General features: G+C 38.0%; 1 long non-coding RNA gene across 1 annotated transcript; it reads left to right on the forward strand.

Annotated features, from left to right (window-relative positions):
• The first annotated feature begins 713 nt into the window (after positions 1-713).
• LOC110364257 (uncharacterized) lies at positions 714-19,991 on the forward strand. Its single transcript, XR_002422903.2, has 3 exons — positions 714-860; positions 6,188-6,282; positions 16,566-19,991. It is a non-coding gene; the product is annotated as an uncharacterized LOC110364257 (long non-coding RNA).
• Positions 19,992-20,277: the final 286 nt, after the last annotated feature.

The following is a 20,277-nucleotide window of genomic DNA, read 5'->3' on the forward strand; positions in this document are numbered from 1 at the left end:
TGCTACAAACTGAAAGCTTTTTCTGTTTAATACAAATGCTTAATAAGGCTGTTAAGGTTTTCAGTCTGTATTAGAGTTAATTTTATGTCAATTATCTCTCTCTAGGGAAAAGGAATGAGTGAAAATGTGCAAAAAGCACACACAGGATACAACAATTTGGGTTAATCAAAGCTAAAGGTAATATAATGGACTTTGAAGATACATGGGATAGAGAAAACATACATTTCAGAGAAAAACAACTGCTAATGTAGTCAAACTGACACCAACTGAAATAAATCCTTTGGGTTTTCATATACCTAAGTTATTTTTTATTCTAGGGAGAAGATGCTTGTGCTATAGTAATTAGAGTACCAAAAATTTTTGTTGAATTTTTAGCAGTTGTTCAAAAAACGGTGAGTAAATACATAGTTACAAACAAAATTCTGCCAAAAATAATACTAAATCTATTATGAAGTACATATTGCATAAGTCCACATACATATGCAAATATTCATGTAAGTATAAATGTATAACTTCTTATATGGAAATTTATTGCCTGGGGATGTCAAGCACACCACCCCCTGCTAAAAGCACCAGAAACTTCCAGACCAACCCACCAGGTTGCTCATGTACACACCCCTTTGGGTTGACAGACAGGACTCTTGACCAATGAAACACCTCAGCTGAGGGAAGTTTCCAGACTACTGCCATAAATGACCACAGCTCAGTTTCTATTTAGAGTATAGGTGGAGTTTTGTGGTGGCTCCTGTTGAGTTAGTTTCCATTGGGCTAGTGGGACTGCAGTAGAAGGCTCTCCTCACTAGATCTGGGCACCATCTCAGGAAAAAGTTCCTTGAGGACTGAGACACCTTGCCTTCTTGGTAAGTGGTCTTCTGGGTACCCTTGAACATGCTCACTTTGCATGAGAGGGAAGATGCACATTTTGAATTATCATTCTAGAGTTTTGGGATCCCTTGTGTTTGAGTTGGCTGTGTAGTAACTGAACTCCTAACTGCTGTCTGAATCTGTGTTTCATAATGTTGTTGCAGTGCTGAATAATTTTGGATAAATGCTTTCTGTTTGGAGCTTGTCACCTGCCTAAATTGATTTTTGGGGTGCCTCTGTAGCATTGTGGGCTAGCAACAATGAAAGAATGCTGACTGATTAAAAATACTGCAGTCTGCAGTGTTGTGTAAACTTCTGGCTAGTTTAATATTCTCCATCTTTCTGGTTGAAGAGACTCAATCAAACAATGCAAGACTCATTGGGACTTAAACAAGTATGGTTTGGTCTCTAGTGGTTAGAGTCTTGTTTTAATGTGTCATTTAAATTTAATCTGTAATGAAAATTTATTATGTCAATGTTAACTATTTTCTCCATCATGCATGTCTGGAGCAAGGAGGAAACAGAATTTTAGGACAGAAGAGTCTTAAACTCTGGGTGCTCTCAGCACTGGTTCATTGTTTCTTCCATGACTGTCCAATGCCTGAGAAACATCCATCTATCCAAAGGCAATTGATTATTAAGAACTAGGTTATTTTAGAACTAGGTTACTGGTGAAGAGTTGCTGTGCAGTGTCTAATATTCTAGTCTTACATAAATGTTATTTAATGGAAATAGGGTATTCAGCTTTACAAAATTACTGTAAAAATTAAAGCTTTGCTCAGTTTAGAAGCTCACATGCAAATACTACTAATGTGAAATGGAAACAAAAAATGAAACTTAATTCCTTCCTACAAGGCTACAAGTCAGGGTTCTTGTTAAACAAAACACTAACTAAATTTCATATCATGTCAGTTTCAGTTGGTAACAAGAACCTTATGTCCTGGATTGTATAAAACTAGAAAAGGGAAGGAGCAAGATAACACTGTATGATTTCCTCTTCTTAAATTACTCTGAAGCTTGCCAAATATGTATCTCATCAAGCCTGCTCAAAAACATCAGTGTCTAATATTCCCGAGAGCTTCTATCTAATTTATAAAGTATATTTTATAAATATTAGTAGATATGTTTGTATCTTTTTGTCAACTATCCAGCCAATTACTGAAGTGTAAGACATGGGTGATGACATCTGGTACTGCAACAAGATAAACCATTGGCAACATTTTATATGTAGTGTGGACTTTCAGCTTTTAAGTAGAAATGAGCAAGTAAACACAAACAAACCCCGAACAGCAGAACTTGATGAATGAAGAAAAGGTTTTAAGATTGTTATGAATAAAATTTCCAGTCACTTCTTGGTATACATGAACTATTTTAATAAGATAATGATAAGAACTAATTTTTGAAAGTGTATAAAAAGCAGAAGTTGGAAATCTAGTCATGGAGCATAATGTAATAATTTTAGATTTAGCATCATAACTCCTACCTGGTCACCAAAAGCACCCCTTCTACCCTGATTTTTTAGAGGAGCAGAAGTTGTTTGATTTTATTTTCAGTTGGTCATGTAAAAGCAAGTCTCTATTCCAGTGCAGTTCTGTTTTTCCCTGTTGATGACGAAGGGAACTTGAGGTACCAGCTGAAACTTAAACGTCCAATTTCTGGGTTCCAAAGTTCTGTGAAAGTAATTCCACCCTAACTTTTTAGAATGTGGTTGTGTTATATGTCTTCCTTGCAGTACATCTCAATACTAGCTTTAAATGAAGGATTTTATTATGGCATGAAGTTCAACACAAACTATTCTGCCTTACTAGGAAACTATTGTGCTCATTTAGTCCTGTCGCTTGCACACGCAGGGCTCTGACTGCCTGTATGGTTTTTCCTATATGTGTTCCACGCTTACCTGGAAAACAATATCTTCTACTTCAAATTTGAACTCCACTGACCTTGGCTACCAGCAACTGGATATTGTTATGTAGTTGTCCTTTAGCTGAAACATGTGTGTATGTATTCTGGTATCACACATGGTTCTGCAGATACTTAAAGACTAAATTCAAATAACATTTTTAAGCAATCATGCAATAAACCAAAGAGTTCCAGTTATTTTAATATTCTCCAAGATTATAACACCTATAAAAAGTCTTCACATGCTATTAGTGCCACAGTGAGACACAGTGTTCCTTTAATGGTCTCATCAAACCTCATTTCATTCTTAAGAAAAATCCTTCTAGATCAAAGATCATGTTAGATGTTTGTCAAATATCACTTGCTTGATTTCAGTCAAGCACATTTAATGATCTTTTTCAATCATGTGTTTTCATACATGAGAGTTCATTTCCTAGAAGGTGGTTCTATATATAAGGAGAAACAATTAGTCTGAAGAGTATTAGACTGCTTCCAGAAAGAATTAAAATAATTTTAATAGCGGTCGAGAAGTTTCATGAAAAATATGTTCTGTGAAACAATTTTGATCTCATTCTATAACAAGACTAGGTCTAGTAAAAAATTAAACTGTGTTAAATTTAAATGCATTTAGGTTTTCTTCAGCTATACAGCTGTCTTCAGGTGCTGTCTTCAAGGCACACTGAGATCCTCAGAAAAAACAGACTATATTTCAGAAGTGAAAAAAGACTTAGACGCTATCTCAAAGTTTGCAGAATTCCCAAAAGAAAACTATAATCCTCTTGCAGATGATAATATGTTATGGGATTTGTTACGCTGCTTGGTAAAAATGATGGCTCTGGGTGATTAAATTAAATGTGTAAATATTAAGATTTTATATACTGGAAACTTTTCACCTAGCAAAGCAGAGATTTTTTTTGTTCAAATAGTAAATATGCAATATGATCTACTTTCAAAATCTCTTAGGAAATGGTCAGGCTAATATCTCACAGAAATCATTTGAATGTAAGACCAGTAAAGCACTTCTTTACTCAAGTATTACTTTCCAACTGCTAAGCAATTTCAAAGCTATGCTTTTCTTATCAGTCTGCTCCATAGTTTATATCTTAAAACATCAAGCTTACAAAACCCTTACTTTACAGGGATGGACATTAAGATTCATAGAAGTATATAATTGTGTAATGGATGGATGAATATTTCTTTGGTCCACAATTAAAATTAACATATCTGCCTCAGATTTTAGTTGAAAAATTATGGATTTCAGGGTGCAGTGGGGCCAGCAGCTCCCTCAGGCACTTAGAGCAGCGGAGGGTCCCCATGGGGTCATCCCACTGCCAGGGAGCAGGGTGGGCTGGGGGTGTCCCCAGGCATCTCCCTGGTGACAGGGACAGGCTGAGGCCAGGCTGGAACATCAGCCTGTAGGTCCAGCCCAGCTCAGCAGGACCCAAGGTGGTGACAGCAGGATTTTGGCAGAGCTTGGGACCAGCATCCTACAGCATTGCTGGGGCAGGGGCTGGTGGCTTCAGGGTGAGGGGAAATGGGGTCCTGGGGCCATGAACAAGGCATGGCTGGAGGTCCCAGGTGAGGCTGCTCAGGGACATTAACACCTACTGGTGTACTCAGGGCCCTGACAAGGCAGATCAGGTGTTTTAAATTAATAACACAATAGAAGAATGGAAAAAGCAAAATGCTGTTAACAGGAGGCTTTAAGTGTTGCAGGTCACTGAATTATAAACTGTTCTTTGTCCTTGAAAAAACTTCCTGTTCTTTTTCCTAACGAGTTAGAATTTTAAGTTCTAAACATAAGCCAGATTTTGAGCTGAGCACTAAAAGTATCATTAGCTGCAAAAATCTCCATGAATGAAGCCTTCTCTGTGCAATCAAACTGATATAGTCCGTTAATGAACTTATTTACATTGAACAGATTAATATCTTCTGCTCCAGCATTTCTAAGCAATAGCCCAGTCACTTGTAATGATATTCAGCACTGTTGACTGCATCCAATGACCTGAAAATACATTTTCCCCACAGCTTTTGCTAAAGCCTTCAAGCATCAACCTACATGCTTTTTATGACAATTGATCTTTCTCTGTAGCATCCATTACTCTAAAACATTTTATGGTTCCTTATGTCAGCCCTAAAGAACAAAGATAATTGAGAAAGCCAACACAAAAAGTACACAAATTCTCAAAATACTTCACATCTTCAATAGCTGCATCCAATAAACAATCAGTGCAAATTACTTAGAGAGATAATACAAATGCTAAAGTTTTTTTGTTACAGGCAACATCAAATACCTTAGGAAACTTTAATGTGTATATTCAACACTAGATATACAATTTTGAAAGAACGTGATTTTTACTTAAATTTGGAGGAAATTATTTGAATGGCAATGTAAGTTGGAAGTCTTAACTCATTCCCCAGGAGAACAGCTGCAGTCACATTTCATTCACCCCCAAACAAAGTTTGTGGATATGTAATTAACTCTTAAATGCTTTTAGAGAAAAAAAGAAGTTAGAACAGATTTCCTCTTCTGCAGAGGCTATAAGAACGTTTTTGAGATTCTGGTAACACAGTAGTATAAAAGTTAGAGGTTTGCTCAAGTGTCAGAAAATTAATTGCAGCACTTCTTAGCAGCTCTTATGTTTGCAGTTTAGTACTTTCATAACTGTGCTAGCTGGCCAAGTCATAACTGGAAGGAAGGACCTAGAAAAGGATATAATTTAGGTTAAGAAACTTGAAAATCCCATCACTGTAAGATAGGTGGTCTGACACTTGTACCTTTCTCAAGCTATAGGAGAATATATACAAGGTCAACAGGGGCTCCTAGCAGCTTCTTTTTTTGAATATTTCTCCCACTCCTGAACCAGTGACATTCTCTAGACAGCTCTGGTTTTTAATAGAATTCTAGCTGCCAGGTGTGTGCTGAAATGCTCAGAATTTGAGAGCGCTGAAATGTTTCTGCACCTGCCTTATCTGCGGTGTGGTGGGACTGATGGGCTCAACATTTTCTGATTCATCTTGCCTGTCAGGCAGCCTTGAAAACATACAAAATGCAGGCTAAAGATGACAAGCCTCTAGAGGCTTGAATGTTTCTTTGAGATGTACTTCATTCAGGATTGGGTAGATCAGGCAGAGTATCGACCTCCTTGTCCCCAGTGCTCTCTAAGCCAAATTTATTGATGGGATGAGAAACAACCCACCCAACATTTTTCTGGAAACATAAAACATCTGGAGTGTCTTTTGGACAGTTTGTTTTCTCCCAGAAGAGACACTTATCAAGTCCCCTAAAGAGAGTGGGCAGGAATAAGTAGTGCCCACTACTAGAAACCTCATGAATCATCTAGTGGCTGACTGAATGCATCTTTACCATAGCAAAAAGAGTGGAAACTTTCCAGGTTTCATTCTGCTTCTGATTATTTTTCAGAAACATAAACACAAAAAAAGAAGAAAATAGTACAGCCTGCTTTAACTGGTATCAAAAGAGAGAATCCAACGCCTCTGAATATCTTGAGCTGCAAGGTACGTTATTGTACACCTTACTTTGTAAGAATGACACTTCTGAAGATAATGTTTTTCAGGTGGGAAAAACAAGTCTGAATATATATATTTAGAAGAGAGAAAATTCAGCACTGTACAAATGTGAGAGGGAGGACAGGTTACAGAGCAGCTCTTCAGGAATAAAGCTTAAGAGTCATTACAGACTACAAATCATACTGAAAAATAATATGCAATTGTAAGATAATAGTAAACATTAGGGCTACTAAGTTGGCAAGGGGTCTGGAGCACAAGTCTTATGAGGAGTGTCTGAGGGATCTGGGGTTGTTTGTCCTGGAAAAAAGGCCAAGGGGAGACCTTGTAATTCTCTACAACTACCTGGAAGGAGGTTGTAGCATGGAGGGTGTTGGTCTCTTCTCCCAGGTGACAAACAATTGGATGAGAAGAAGTAGCCTTAAGTTGTCTCAGGGAAGGTTCAGATTGGACATAAGGAAACAGTTCATGGAAAGGGTTGTGAAGCACTAGAACAGGCTGCCCAGGGAAGTGGTGGAGTCACCATCCCTGAAGCTGTTTAAGAGACATATAGATGTGGCTCTTAGGGATGTGGTTTAGCGTCAGTTAGGTTATGGTTGGACTTAGTGATCTTAAGGGTCTCTTCCAGGCAAAATTATTCTATGTTGCAACACATGTGGAGACATTAAAAACTTACATAACCCATGCCTCACCACTCCCTGAACAAAGTCCTCATTTGTTGTTACTGCATCCCATTTTTGATGTGTTACAGGGTGTTTCAAAAAGATGGACCCAGTTTCAAAGCAGAAGTGATTTCCAATTGGGTCCATCTTTTTGAACCACCCTTTAGTTCAAGAAAGCTATGGATTGGCAAGACCACATGGTTATGTGTATCCTGATGCTGTTTGTGGCTGTTTGGCCTTAATTTGACAGCATACAGAGCTACATTGATGTGCTTCTAGGGATTCGGTGTCCCAAACCAAAGAAAGTGTAGCTAATATATTACATGTGTGAATTGTCTTCTGTCCACAGTTATCTATAATGCACTACATGGAACAGGAATTCAATGTTTTCCTTAAAAGCCTTCTGCAGTTCCTGACTTGCAAGATATCTGACTGTGCAGCTCATAAAAATACTTGTCATGCAGATAAGGACCTACCCTTGACAACACATTGCCACTTGCCCTTCTCAAAGGATCAGTCATTTTTTCTTCCTCTGTACCTTGCAGTACTAACAGTTCATGAATAGCATCCAGATTTATATGAACCTCGCCAAAAAAATATTCATTTTAAGATCATTGTAACAACAGACCCAATTCAAGTATTTCTAAACCTCTTTGCTTTGTTAGGTCTCAAGGTCAAGAAACAAACATTCAAGTGCACTGAAAGTCTGGGCAGAAGAGCACTGAGGGACTGAAGGTCAGCAAGTGTTTATCTCCTGTGAGACATAATCCAAAGAGCCACAAGTCCCTCTATTCAGATGTAATTCCATCTTTCTTGAATTCTTAGAATCAAGCTCGAGCCTATCTTTTTTACATCCCCAGATACAGTATTCTTGCCCACTGGCAAATTTCAGACATTATCTCAGCTTTTCAGATGACATTTCCACAGATTATTATGCTGCAAAGCCTTCAACTTCTAGTGTTCATGGTCTCTCATATGGATATCATCCAACAGTTAATCCTTTCTTACAGCCTCTGAGGAATTGGAAATATCAATAGAATAGGCTAGAGCAGGTTCTGGAAAATTACTCAAGTGTCTCAAAATATGGTTTATGAAAAAAACAAGAAAACAAACAAACCTTTCTACCCCCATCAGCTGTTCATAGTATTGGAATAATGATAGATACTTATTTCTACAAAAGAAAGTGGGGAAAAAAAAAAAAACAAGCTAATTTATGGACCCCAGACTGATGAATATCACAAAGACTTATGACTGAAAACCTAAATAAGTGCTTTGTTTACAACAGGGTTACAACTGTAGCTATTAATCCAGTCACATAAAGATTGACTTCCAGCTGCCTCCTGCAGACTAAGACTTCCTGATGTATATACAGGCTCCTTCTTTTATTATCTTTTAAATACTGCTTTTACTGTGTCTTATTTCAAGTGTTTGATAAGTTGTGACTACAGGTTACTGGAATGCAGATGATGTGAAGCAGATTGACACTGCATATTCTTAACCATCGCAATCCTCCCAATCCAACAGTCTTCAAAAGGTTTCACATCTGTAATGTTGCAAGTGGAAGTAACATTATGTCTTCAAAGTGTTGGGTGGTATCCTAGTAGTTTGTAATATAGATAACCTTTTATATTTCTCCTACACAAAGCCAAGCAATATCCAAGACTCTTCCTGGTCATTTTTTGATGCCCTCTGGCTGGCCACCACTATTCTGCTGTGGTTTTCACTCTTGCAGAGAAGTTACAGAGGATTGGTAACATTATCTCACGTTCTGTTGTGTTTTCCATGCCCTGGCAGGTTTGCTGTGCGCTGTATTTCCACCATAAGCAGCTTTTCTTTGGAGGTTTTGTTCTACCTCACAGTACAGAAGTTTCAAAAGTGTGTATTGAAACCATTCAGGTACACTTGGAATTGCTTTTTTATAGTCATTTTCAAATGTCCCTGAGATAATACTCTAGCTCAAATTATACAATTATTCCAGATGCATTTTCTGAGCATACTAGGTATCTACTAGCAACAGCTTTCAGCCTGCTAGTTTTAGGTGACTATTTTTCCTAATTTGCTTTTGGAAATTACACTTTCACTCTAATAACTGCAGGATAGTAGTATTTTACGGTTGTCGTAATGATAATTTTTTTCTTTAAAATATCTGGGCTTCAAGCCCTTGTTGATTTACATGAAGGATTTCACACCAGTTGTAGATACCTGTTCTGAAAATATCAAGGGTTGAAATGATGCTTTTTTTGTAGGCAGCTGTATCCATCTTTATTAGCTACATCAACGTTAAAGATGCTTTGTGTTCTTGTAGCTTTACAGACCATGTGAGGAACTGTTTCCCTTGCCTCTGTACCAGTTCTTTGGTTTCCTTGTCTGTTGATTCATGGGCTTCTTACCAAGACTCTGTAGTTGGCCACTGGCTCCTGAGTTTATTGCGGATGAACGACATTTGGCCTCACTTCTCCCGTTTAATGTTGCTGCTTCCTGGTATTCTTGGCATTAAAATGCACCTGGCTCCATGAACCAGTGTCAATTGAATTTAGTCATTGATCTAACAGTGTGGTTGTGAACATAGAAATGGAATCATTGGCATTCTTCTCAAAAACTTCATCTTCAGCGTCTCTTAGTCTGCTGAAGTTACACTGAAGTTACCCTTGCCCTTACTAGTAATCTTTACGGCCTTGGTGATAGTTACTTACTTTTTCCTTCTTGAAATAGCATGACTGTAGAGGATAAAGTGATTCTCTTACCTACACATTGTGCTTTATTGCCTAAAGAAAGGGCGTTTTTTCTTTCTGCATTTCTGCTCATTGTTTTCCACGTAATGTGCACCGTCATAAATATAGCTGTATTTCAGGTCATGTGTTGCCCTTCTTGATTCTCATGGTTTGAACCTTTGTATTTTTAATTTATTATCTATGTAATTATGTTGGTGTTAATATATGTTTTGTAGTAATTCATTGTCTTGACCCTTTTGCTGGGCCTTCTATTTAATGTCACTTAACTTGGAATGACATCTCTCTTGTAATATCATATACCTATTTAAGTATTTTTAATGTATTCAAATTTGCATGTCGAAATTTGATTTCTTAGTGGTGAAAAATCCTTTTTTAGCTTCTTGGCTGTGGCCATGAAGTCACTATTTCCCCATACTCTCAGTAGGTGCATGTTGTTAAGTTGGGATGATCTTAGATCCACCCCAAATAAAGATGTCCCTGTCACCACTTGGGAGCATTCCTTCTTGATCCCATACCCACAGGGTATTAGACTGAGCCTGCAGCATTCCCTGTGCTGCATCCACACTGGGAGTCACATATGAAAAGTCACTGATTTGGACATGAGGTTTAGACTTGAGAGCTGCTTTGGAGAATACCTTTAACTACTGTGCAGATTTATATGGATTCATCTATAGGTATAGATGCCTGAAATTTAAGCCCTATATAAATGTCTTTCCCAGATTTGTAGGTATTTTTCCAGATACGTCGCTGACTTATCCTTTTCATATTTTCCTTCATTTTCCTGTCTTTATCACTCATTGTCTTTGTACAGACACCACTCCTGCTTCCTCATTGCTTTCATGTTTGTAGGAGTAGGATTTACTCCTCTATATCCTAGCCTTAAGGAAATAAAGTACCACTTCACTGTTTTCTGGTTTTGCTGCCACAGATCAAGAAGGCTGAAGTTGAGCGAGCGATTATCCAGAGGACAGTAACAATAACAATCAGAAATCTGGTATTGTTGTTAGTCTTACTCTTGTTCTGTTTTAACCACTCAAAAAGTAGAAGCAATAACTAAAACACTTCCAAACACCTAAGTATTAGTTGTTTATTAAAATTCATACACAAATCTTGCATAGTGTTTGTGACAGGGCTATGAAACACTGTGTCACAGTCTTTCTCTTTTCTCATCTTCCCAACTGAAATGAAAATACATATCTTTTTCATCTTTCTGTATGCTAAAGAGGCAACATCTTGTATTACTTCAGCTTAACCTCTCTTTTAGTAGAACAGTAGTATTAGTGGGCATAAGAAAAACTTCTTGCCAGAATTATTTTGACTATGGTTTTATCTAAAATACGAGGCTATAAAAGTAGAAAATACAAAGACCTTCTTGAAGGTCCATATAATGACACACTAGGAGGAAACATAAAGACAAAGGATGTACAGCACTATTAGGAAATACATTAAAATGACATTTTTCTTTATACATGATGTTAATGCTTAATATTTAATGCCAGAAAAAAGACCTCTTATTGTTTGGTAAGAGCCTGCAAGTTTAGATGGGTATAAGAAGATAATAGGAATTCAGCAGTTTGACAGGGTTACTTAAATCTAACAGAGTCTCAGAAAAGGTTATCTTGTTCAGTATTGGCAACTTCATACTTAAGTCAATTTTATTTAAACATATATAGTTCAAAATTCATACTACAGATCTTTAAAAATGTGTACCTTTTATATTTCTGATGACATATATTTCATGATGTTATACCACAGCGTTTTAAAGAGGCTGTAATCACAAGAAAGGCAGCTTAAAGCAAAATATATAATTTAATCAGGATACATAATAGAAAAACTTCCTGTAAAAGACTTGGAGAAGGAAGAGGCAAGGACATGAAATATTATGTGCAAGCACAAGAAATGATGAAAGAGCAATTGCTTGAATTGTTCCATTTTGCAATCATTCACAGAATGTTAGGGGGCTACAGAAGTGCCTAGAGCAGTTACCATCAGTGATACTGGTAAGGAAAATGTCGCACCAGCAGCCTCCAACACGTGTCAAATTTAGCATCAATTGCAAAAGGCAGCCAATTCACAAACTGGCTCAGATTTCACAATATCCAAGTCATAGCATTAGTGTGTTAAGATCACTTAAAATCTGTTTTGTTTTTAACTCTTCTGGTTTTTATAGTAAGCAACTTCTAAATATTTAAAAATATTGTTGGTAAAGCTGGCTCTTACTGATCTGGCATGTCTTAGGCTTTTCATTTCTTTGTGTGGCACTCCCTGAAGGCCAGTGACCACTGCAATCTTGTATGGTTCCATATTTGATGTAATATTCAGGAGACAATGGAAGTTCATCCACTTCTCTGTGCAGAAACTTCTAGGTTTGCTCATGGTCATTACCAGTCTGGATGAGGCGTCTTGCTGTGAGTAACATTAGTCACAAGCTCCTTAGCAGACAGTAACATACACGAGACCCTATAAAGATCACGCACTTAGGTTGTCTGAAGAAAATACACTTTTGTATGGAAAAGTTGTTATAAAATAGTTCTTCCATTTCCCTTACAGGGAAAAGCTTTACTGAGGCCTGAGTTTGCTTTGATTTTGTCTATTTCATCCCTTCTTCCACTTAAATATTTGAATAAGATCATTAGGCTCAAGGATGTTTTTTTCAGCATTACTGACTGGTTAATAATGGAAAACTGTTTCAGGCTGTGCTATGAATAGAATGAATTACAGAATTTCAAGATGGAAAAGACTTGTTAATTCATGTGCTTCATCCTTTTGATTAAGAGATGATTCTTTGCAAAGCAAGATCAGATTCTTGAATACTATATTGAGCTGTTTAAAGTATAGTACCTTCAAAAATATTTCTCATGAGTGAAATTAAAGAACCAAAGATCTTTTTAATAAATAAATAAATAAATAAACCCCAACAGAACAGTTTCTCCTAAAGGCTTTATTTAGGCAAAAGTAAATGAAAGCCTTACTATCAAAGGTGACATTAATGCTGTGTCAATAAATATGAACCAGAATACTTCTGCTACTAAGAGAAATGAGACATTTGTTTATCTACACATTCCTTTTGCTATGTAAGTGTTGAAATACAAAACAACACAAAAATTGTTATTAAAACATTAAAACAAAGCACATATTTCTTTTTAATTTTGTTTGGTAGATCAGAAGGGAAAGGTCTCAAACCCTTGTGCTTTCGGTTCTGTTAAGCAGATGTGTTTGCTCATGATCTCCCACTTCAAAGATTTTTCCTATGATATTTATTTATCTAAATTGTTGAAGGTTTTCTAGCTGCCTTGTACTTAGAGCTACTGCAAAATACATTTTTAAACATCATAGGAAAGATGAGATGAATCATTTTCATTTTTGCTGGTTCCAAAATATGTCATAATGACTTTAACAGTGCAAGAATCTCTGGATTACCTCTGGCAGGGGAAGGGGATGGAGGAGGGAAGATGCTGGGGTTTTTCCTCTGTATTAATATCAGTGGAATCATCTGGAGTTCATCAAGTATAGGTCTGTTTCCAGCATCAGTATTTTGAAACATGCTTTATAGATGGTATGAGGCTACTCAATTGGAGCATTTTTTTTTCTCAGCTCAGCCTCATTTACTGAATAAAATAGATTGCTAAGACTTTCACAATTTTTTCCCTATAGCTGCCGTGTCTGTATGGCTTGTCCATCCACAGAATCTTTCTTACAGCATCTGTCAGTACCAGTAGGCAACAACATTTCAGCTCTCTTTCAAAAGTACTCTGCAAAGGAATGAGACAATATTGTCAGTTGAAAATTGACAACATTTGTTTGCTTCATAAAGCCACTCTGTTATTAATATACATCAGCTTATCCAAGAGAATTGCTGGTATAAAATGTTTTCAACCAAACTGTAGCCCATTGTGTAAAAAATAAAAACAAGCTTGTGGTGGGACATAGCTAGTATGGTAGTACTGGGAATCAGGATTATTAAATATTCCACTAATCAGTTTGTCCTGTTAAAATGGTTGTATTGGAAAAAATAATCACAACTAAGTGAAGGATTTTCAAGGCTTTCTTGAAATCCTGCAGATTTCAACAGTACTGGAAGAAAGCAGATAGTTTGCAGTGGCATCCAGGGCCTCTCCACACTACTGATACTGGAACATGGATCATTGCTGCTGTCTGCATTGTACACATCTGTCTTGAATTCTGATTTACAGAAAACATGAAAAAGCAGAATCCTTACTCTCTACCACCCCACGAGCCTCAGAAGCCTTTTTTTTCCTCACCCTTTCCCATCCATCAATATTCAGTTTTCCCATCAGTTTCTTTCAGCACAATAGCCTGCTGATGTGTTGAGCAAGTGTTTTATCAACTTCTCCAATTAAAAAACTGAAGAATCTGCCCCAGAAAATTTTTCTTTGCACGTGTAAGTCCTGGAGAACTTCCATTAGCTGACTATAAACTATGCTAAATTTTGCTGCCCTGAACACTGAGAAAGGAACAAATCTTTGGCTGCTGTCATCAAAGGCTGGGACTTGCAGAATAGCTGAAGTGGGAAGGGACCTTTGGAGATCATCTAGCCCAACCTCCCAGGACCAGCTAAAGCATATTGCTTGGGGCCGCGTCCAGTTTGGTCCCAAATTCCTCCAAGAGGGAGACTCTGCAACCTCTGGACAACCTTTTCCAATGTTCAAAGACTCTCACAATTTAAAAGAAAAAAAGAAACAAACCTCACAGAATTGCCTCTGTTTCTGTTTGTGTCTGTTTCCTCTTTCCTTTTGCTGTGCAGCACTGAAAAGTCTGCCTCCCCCTTCTTTACATCATCCCATCAGGTATTTATAAACATTGATAAAATCCCCCAGGAAGCTTTTTCTTCTCCAAGATGAACAAAACTAGGTCACTTAACCTCTCCTTCAAGGGTCTGGTTCTCCAGTCCCTAATAATTTTTGTTCACCTTTGCTTGACTTGCTCTAGTATGTCCATGTCTCTTTACTGAGGAGCACAGTGCTGAACTCTGGACACCAGATGTGTCTCACTATGCTGAGCAGAGAGGAAGGATCACCTTTCTCAACCTGCTGGCAGTGATCTTCCCAGTGCAGCTCTTCCCAATGTCCCTTTCTGCAAATCTGCTTTCCAGACGGTTAGTCATGCAGTCACGCTTCAAACAGTCGGGATCTCCCCTGGCACTGTCATTGGTGCCCATGTGGAGGAGCAGCAGGAGATAATAATCCAAGGGCCGTTCAAGCCTAGGCAGCCTCTCTGGAATGTCCCAGATCTGAACTCCCAGCTAGCAGCAAACATCCCTAGACAGCAGGTCTGCTCATCAGATGAGGCCTCCATCCCCTAAAGTGGGGAGTTGCTTGCTGGTGTCACTTGTTGCTTCTTCCTGGTGCATGACTCAGGCTCATCAGGCTTGGTTACTTTGTTGGAGACTGCTCCTAGTCCCTTTCCTGAAACCAGGGCACTGAACATATTCTGTACTTGCAGATCTGCAGGTGGAATGTGAGCTATCCTACTGATGCCACAAGTCATCAGCTTCTAACCTTCAGCATCATGAGAGTCTCCATTTCCTAAGCTGATAAGCACAGATTCTGCCTGTCCCTCCTTTGGTGTATGTGGGGGTTCAGGCTTTTGTCTCTGCAGGATCTCTGAGAAGCTCTGATCGATGCCTTTCTCATCTCTGATGCTGTGCAGTCTGCTGACCTCCTCCCATGGTTCTTGCACGTGGGGACAGCATTCCTCCACCAGTGCACAGCTCCTGCAGGCGAGGAGACCATCTCCCCCCACCTCAGGAGGACTGGAGCTTGTGATTTCTGCCTCTTAGATCTCACTGTCATAAAGAGCGTGTATAACATGTTAACTTCAAGAGAGCTATGTCCTGCAGAATGCAAATCTGGTGATGGTGCTGCACACCAGTTAGTGGTAACAGGATCTCCATGATGTAGCAGTTATAATTCATGTGTTCATTCACAAGAGCAAAATTATTATTAAACAAGCAACACTGTGAACATATCACCCCTAGTCACAAGCAAGCATCCCATGATCTAGTAAAAATTGCCAATCCCGTTTTTTTTATTTTACTTTCTTTTTTAAAGCAGCTGCCTTGTTTGCCTGCAGCCTTCCTCACAGATGGAGCTGTCACCTTTTCTGACCTCTGCTCTGTGGTCTTTGTCTGTTTATAGAATCTAGGCACTGCGAATGTCAGCATCTTCTTAGATGTTGTTTCATATAACTTTATTGCACCCGTGTTGTTTTTATTTTCATGTCTCATCCCTGATGACATTTCTAACCTTAGAGGAAATCACACGTCTCATCTTCCTAATTTCTGTTTCCCCAGGATATCGGTTAAATAGTGTTGGGGTGAGACTTTCTTCTGTGTTTTTAATTCTGTGAAGTATATTAAGATATGGCTTGTGAGAAGGAAAAAAACGCTATGTGAAATACATCTGTTCTCTATCCTCTGCACTCAGACTTGTAGTTTGAACGTAATCTTGCATTTTGCTGATTATAAAAACCCATGATTTTATTAGTCATTGTAGTGCTGCTAACCTCAAGCACTCCAACACTGTGAGTGAAATGCCAGAAGTCCTACAGTGAAGCTTAAAACCATGAAATCTAAAATTATATACATGAGGACATTTCATTTCCTGGGTTAAAGCCTTTAGGGCATATTGAGGTCAAATTTTCAAACTTTTTGTGCAAACAGGAAGACTATAAATAAACCTCTTTTAACAAAAGTTTATCTATCTCCTTCCTTTCAGGAGCATAGACAATGAGAATCCTACTAGTCACAGTATCATAATAAAAGCTGACAGTGTTGCCATTTTCTTGCTAGTAGACTGAACAATTTGCTATTTTTGATACATGCTGATTTTTTTTTTAATTTGTTTTATTTGTTTTTTAGCCATCCAGGATTTGCGGATAATGTTGAACCGGCTCTATTTATTTCAAGTGCGATGGACATTAGGTCACGTTCCAAAGGTGGGGAATAAAGCCACAAACAAAAACTACTTCAGACTGTGGAGAAGTGAAAATAAATACCCTCTGTGGTGGTAAAGACTTCTATATATGGAGATGAAGCTCAACAGTACAATCATTCAGTGGCACAAAAGCTGAGACTGACGAGGCTTCTGGAGAAGTAAGAGAGGGGGAAAAAGGGTCAGAGAGGGGAAAAGCCAATGTGAAGTAGTGGAGTGTCATTTTAGAAGCTGTTACTAATAGAAAACTGGGTCTACATTTCATTTTCCACCATCTCAAGTTCTAGGCATCGTCATTTGTTAATATAATTGGATATTCAAGTTACATACTTGGATGTTTTTGGCAGTTTTGCTGTCACAAATACAGCTCTCACAAGCTACATGGTCTCCATGCTCTTGAATGACGACTAACCAAATGGCTGCCATCCAGTCAAGGAATGGAAATTATTAGGAATTGTTTTGGGATAGATATATATATACACACATAATAATAGCAATGCTGCTTCTGTAAGGCCAGTGACTCTTGAGTAACAGCAAGATCGTTACTTTTATAAAGGGGTAATAGAGTTACAGATTGTTAGAGTTACAGCTATTGTTATTCTGAACATACCTAAGCTGAGAAAGCAGGTAACAAAAAATGTAGGGTTTCGACACAAAAGCTCAAACATTTGGTGAAGATTCAGATCTGCAGAAGTCAGCCAGAGATGTGACATCCTTCTGGATAACTTGGGTCTGATCTGAGCAAACACATCCTGACTGCAAGGTATAAAATACTCTTGGATATCTTCATTACTCTCAAACACTACTTTGATTGAATCTGTTTCTTAGGGGCTATGCTGGACATGCTGCTTCACTTAAATAACGTGTAACTCACAGAATCATCAGGTATGAAGGAAAAAAGTAGTCTCTTTGAGCTAGAGCCACCAAATGATTTATGAACTGTGATAATGAAGCATCATAAATCTTATTTTTATGGCCAAGCCACATTCACAAGCCTATATTAGGTGACCAGACTCTCAAAGTGGTGCCAGGGAAGTATTAGACATCTCAAAATGAGATTCAAAACAGTGAAGTCTCTGGGGAGGGAACCATCTAGAACTGAGCAAGAAGAATAAGTCTTAAATCTTGCTGCTTTTTAAACCTGTAGAAAAGTACTTCCTAAGTTATGGGTCATTTCCTGAACACAGGTATCTACACCCTCTCTCTGTCAAAAGACTAGGAGAATTATTCTTTACTTTTTTTGTCCAATGGGACCAAATCACCTTACCATTACTCCTCCCTTCACCTCACACTGTAACCCTCAGTACAAATAGGATTAGTTTCCTCAACCAGGATGTGGAAGAGACAGGCTCAGATTTTCTCCTCCGAAGACATTTCAAACCACATCCTCCAGCTTCTCTGGAGGGCATCTTCAGCACAAGGCAGTTATGAACCAGTTATATTCTCCGTTCCCCTGGCTGAAAATGCTCTGTTGCACAAAAATAAACAAATCAAGATGCTTTGGAACAGCAAAAGCAAAAAATGAGAGTGATTCTTCATCCTGGTGTTCAGGACCATCACAGGAAGGGAAGATTTTCAAGTTCTAGGTTCAGTCCTGCTGTCACATCCTGCTTCTGCATTTTATCCAGTGTCTGCTTCAGGTAAAACACGTTTACTGTTATGAATTCATGTTATATTTGCCATTTAAACAAATGATCCATTCAGTTTTCATTCTTTAGTCATTTTCCGTGTAAGGGAACAGGCACAAGTATAGCAATATGGCACTTCTTGCAGAAGCAGCACAGAAAAAAGCATGGAATTATCTACATCTATCTCACTCTTGCTATCAGGGAGCCAACTTTTAAAAAGGGGCAATAAAAATATCCACTCGCAACTGACAGAATATAGTTCAGTTCCTACAGACCCCACTCTGACCACACATGGTTTTAGAGATTGCTCCCTTCCTTTTTAACCATCTCTTTGTAATACAAACCAAGCTACCATACAACATAAAATTAGGCTTAAATACAGTGCTTAAGAACAAGGAATTTGCAAAACACTAAGATTCAAGCACAAATTTTGCCAAAGTATGTAGTTTTGTCTCTTTTAATGTACTCAAGGATATTTCCATCAATGTAACCCAGCATTTTAAAAATCTAGGGATATATTGTGGTTTATTTTGAATTCACATTTGCAATATATTAAAAAAAATCCAAGAACAAAAAGCTTATTAGATTTTTTTTTTTAGACCAACTAAAAAATTGACTTAGTTGATTAAACCTGGAAACAGGCATTCTGACCTCAGCATAATTACAACACACTGCAGGTTATATAGTGAAAGGCTGCTGGCTCTAGGTAGTGCTTGTTAAACGTGTTCTGTTCTTTCCATAAAAATGTAACTTAATTTTCTGTAGATGGTTTCAATTTGTTCAACTGTCTCTATGAATTACTGGTATTACATTTAGTTTTTGCAGGGGAAAATATAGTTGAATTTCACGTCAAGGAAAGTTGCCTTTTTCAAGTCTCTTCAATTCTTTACCCCACCCTGCTCAGTGGAACTGCAGTTTTTCCTTTTGTGTTTCCAAGTTGATGCCATCCAAATACAGGCTTTGCTTTGTTGCCGTTTTTATGTGTATTATATCAATGTCTCCTAAAAGCAGTAATAATCCTTGTTAGCCCTTGCACAACCCCTCATCAAAATGAGCAAATTATTTAGGCTTGTACTTGGCTCTCACTCTCTTCTTCATAAAATATCAGAATATCTCAACGATAAAGAGATGAGCAGGTCTTTGCTCATTAGTCTGCCCTTAGTTCCTCACATCCAAATCTCCTCCTGCAGGATTCTGAGAATTCTTAGAATTCTGGCCCTAAACCCCCAAAATTGTTGAGTGAACTCATTGTTACGAATGAGACTCCTGAGGTACTGCAAGTAATATATGCGCTTAAGTGCATTGCTAGGTAGTGGCTGGAACATTAAGCACTATATGGGACTAAATGCTGAGTAGTTTCCTATACTTTTTATACCTAGAGAAAACAGCCTAATTCCTTCGTGTAACATCAGAAGCATCAGCAGAAGGGTCTTCTGTCTGAACTAGGAAGTGCAGGAGTAAAGGCATGAAGAAGAAATAGGATCAGTGTTTTTCAAAAGTTTATAACTTTAAAATAAATGAATAGATTAAAATGATGCCATGTTATATATCTAGTTAATGACAGAAACTTTTCCTAATTTTAGGGCATGTTGGTTTAAGCTGTATAAGAAAATAAATGGTAAATCTGAAGTTTTGGATAGAAATGCTTATGAAGTGAGAGGTTTACTTTGGAAATATTCCCATGTTACACTCTTTCATTAAATAAATAAATGCCTCTGATTTAAACATTTTGCCTTAGTCAGTCCTCTAGCTGTTCTTTTTCACAGTATTGGATGTGATGTGTCAGCCTGTGGTCACAGGATATATTAAAGAAAAGGTGCTGAAGATGCAAATGTGGAGCCCTTAGACCACTGACCAGCAGTTAGGAAAGTAGTCCTTGGATCTGTGTTAAAGGATTTTCTCCAGCATGAAATGCGAAACTTTCAATTCAGCTCACACTGATGTCAGATATCTGCGTCTTTGACTCAGTTTGCTGCTTTGCAAGAGGGGTACAGCAATGCTGATACCTTTC

Source organism: Columba livia, chromosome 4 (genome assembly GCF_036013475.1).
Source record: "Columba livia isolate bColLiv1 breed racing homer chromosome 4, bColLiv1.pat.W.v2, whole genome shotgun sequence".
NCBI classification, from domain to species: domain Eukaryota; kingdom Metazoa; phylum Chordata; class Aves; order Columbiformes; family Columbidae; genus Columba; species Columba livia.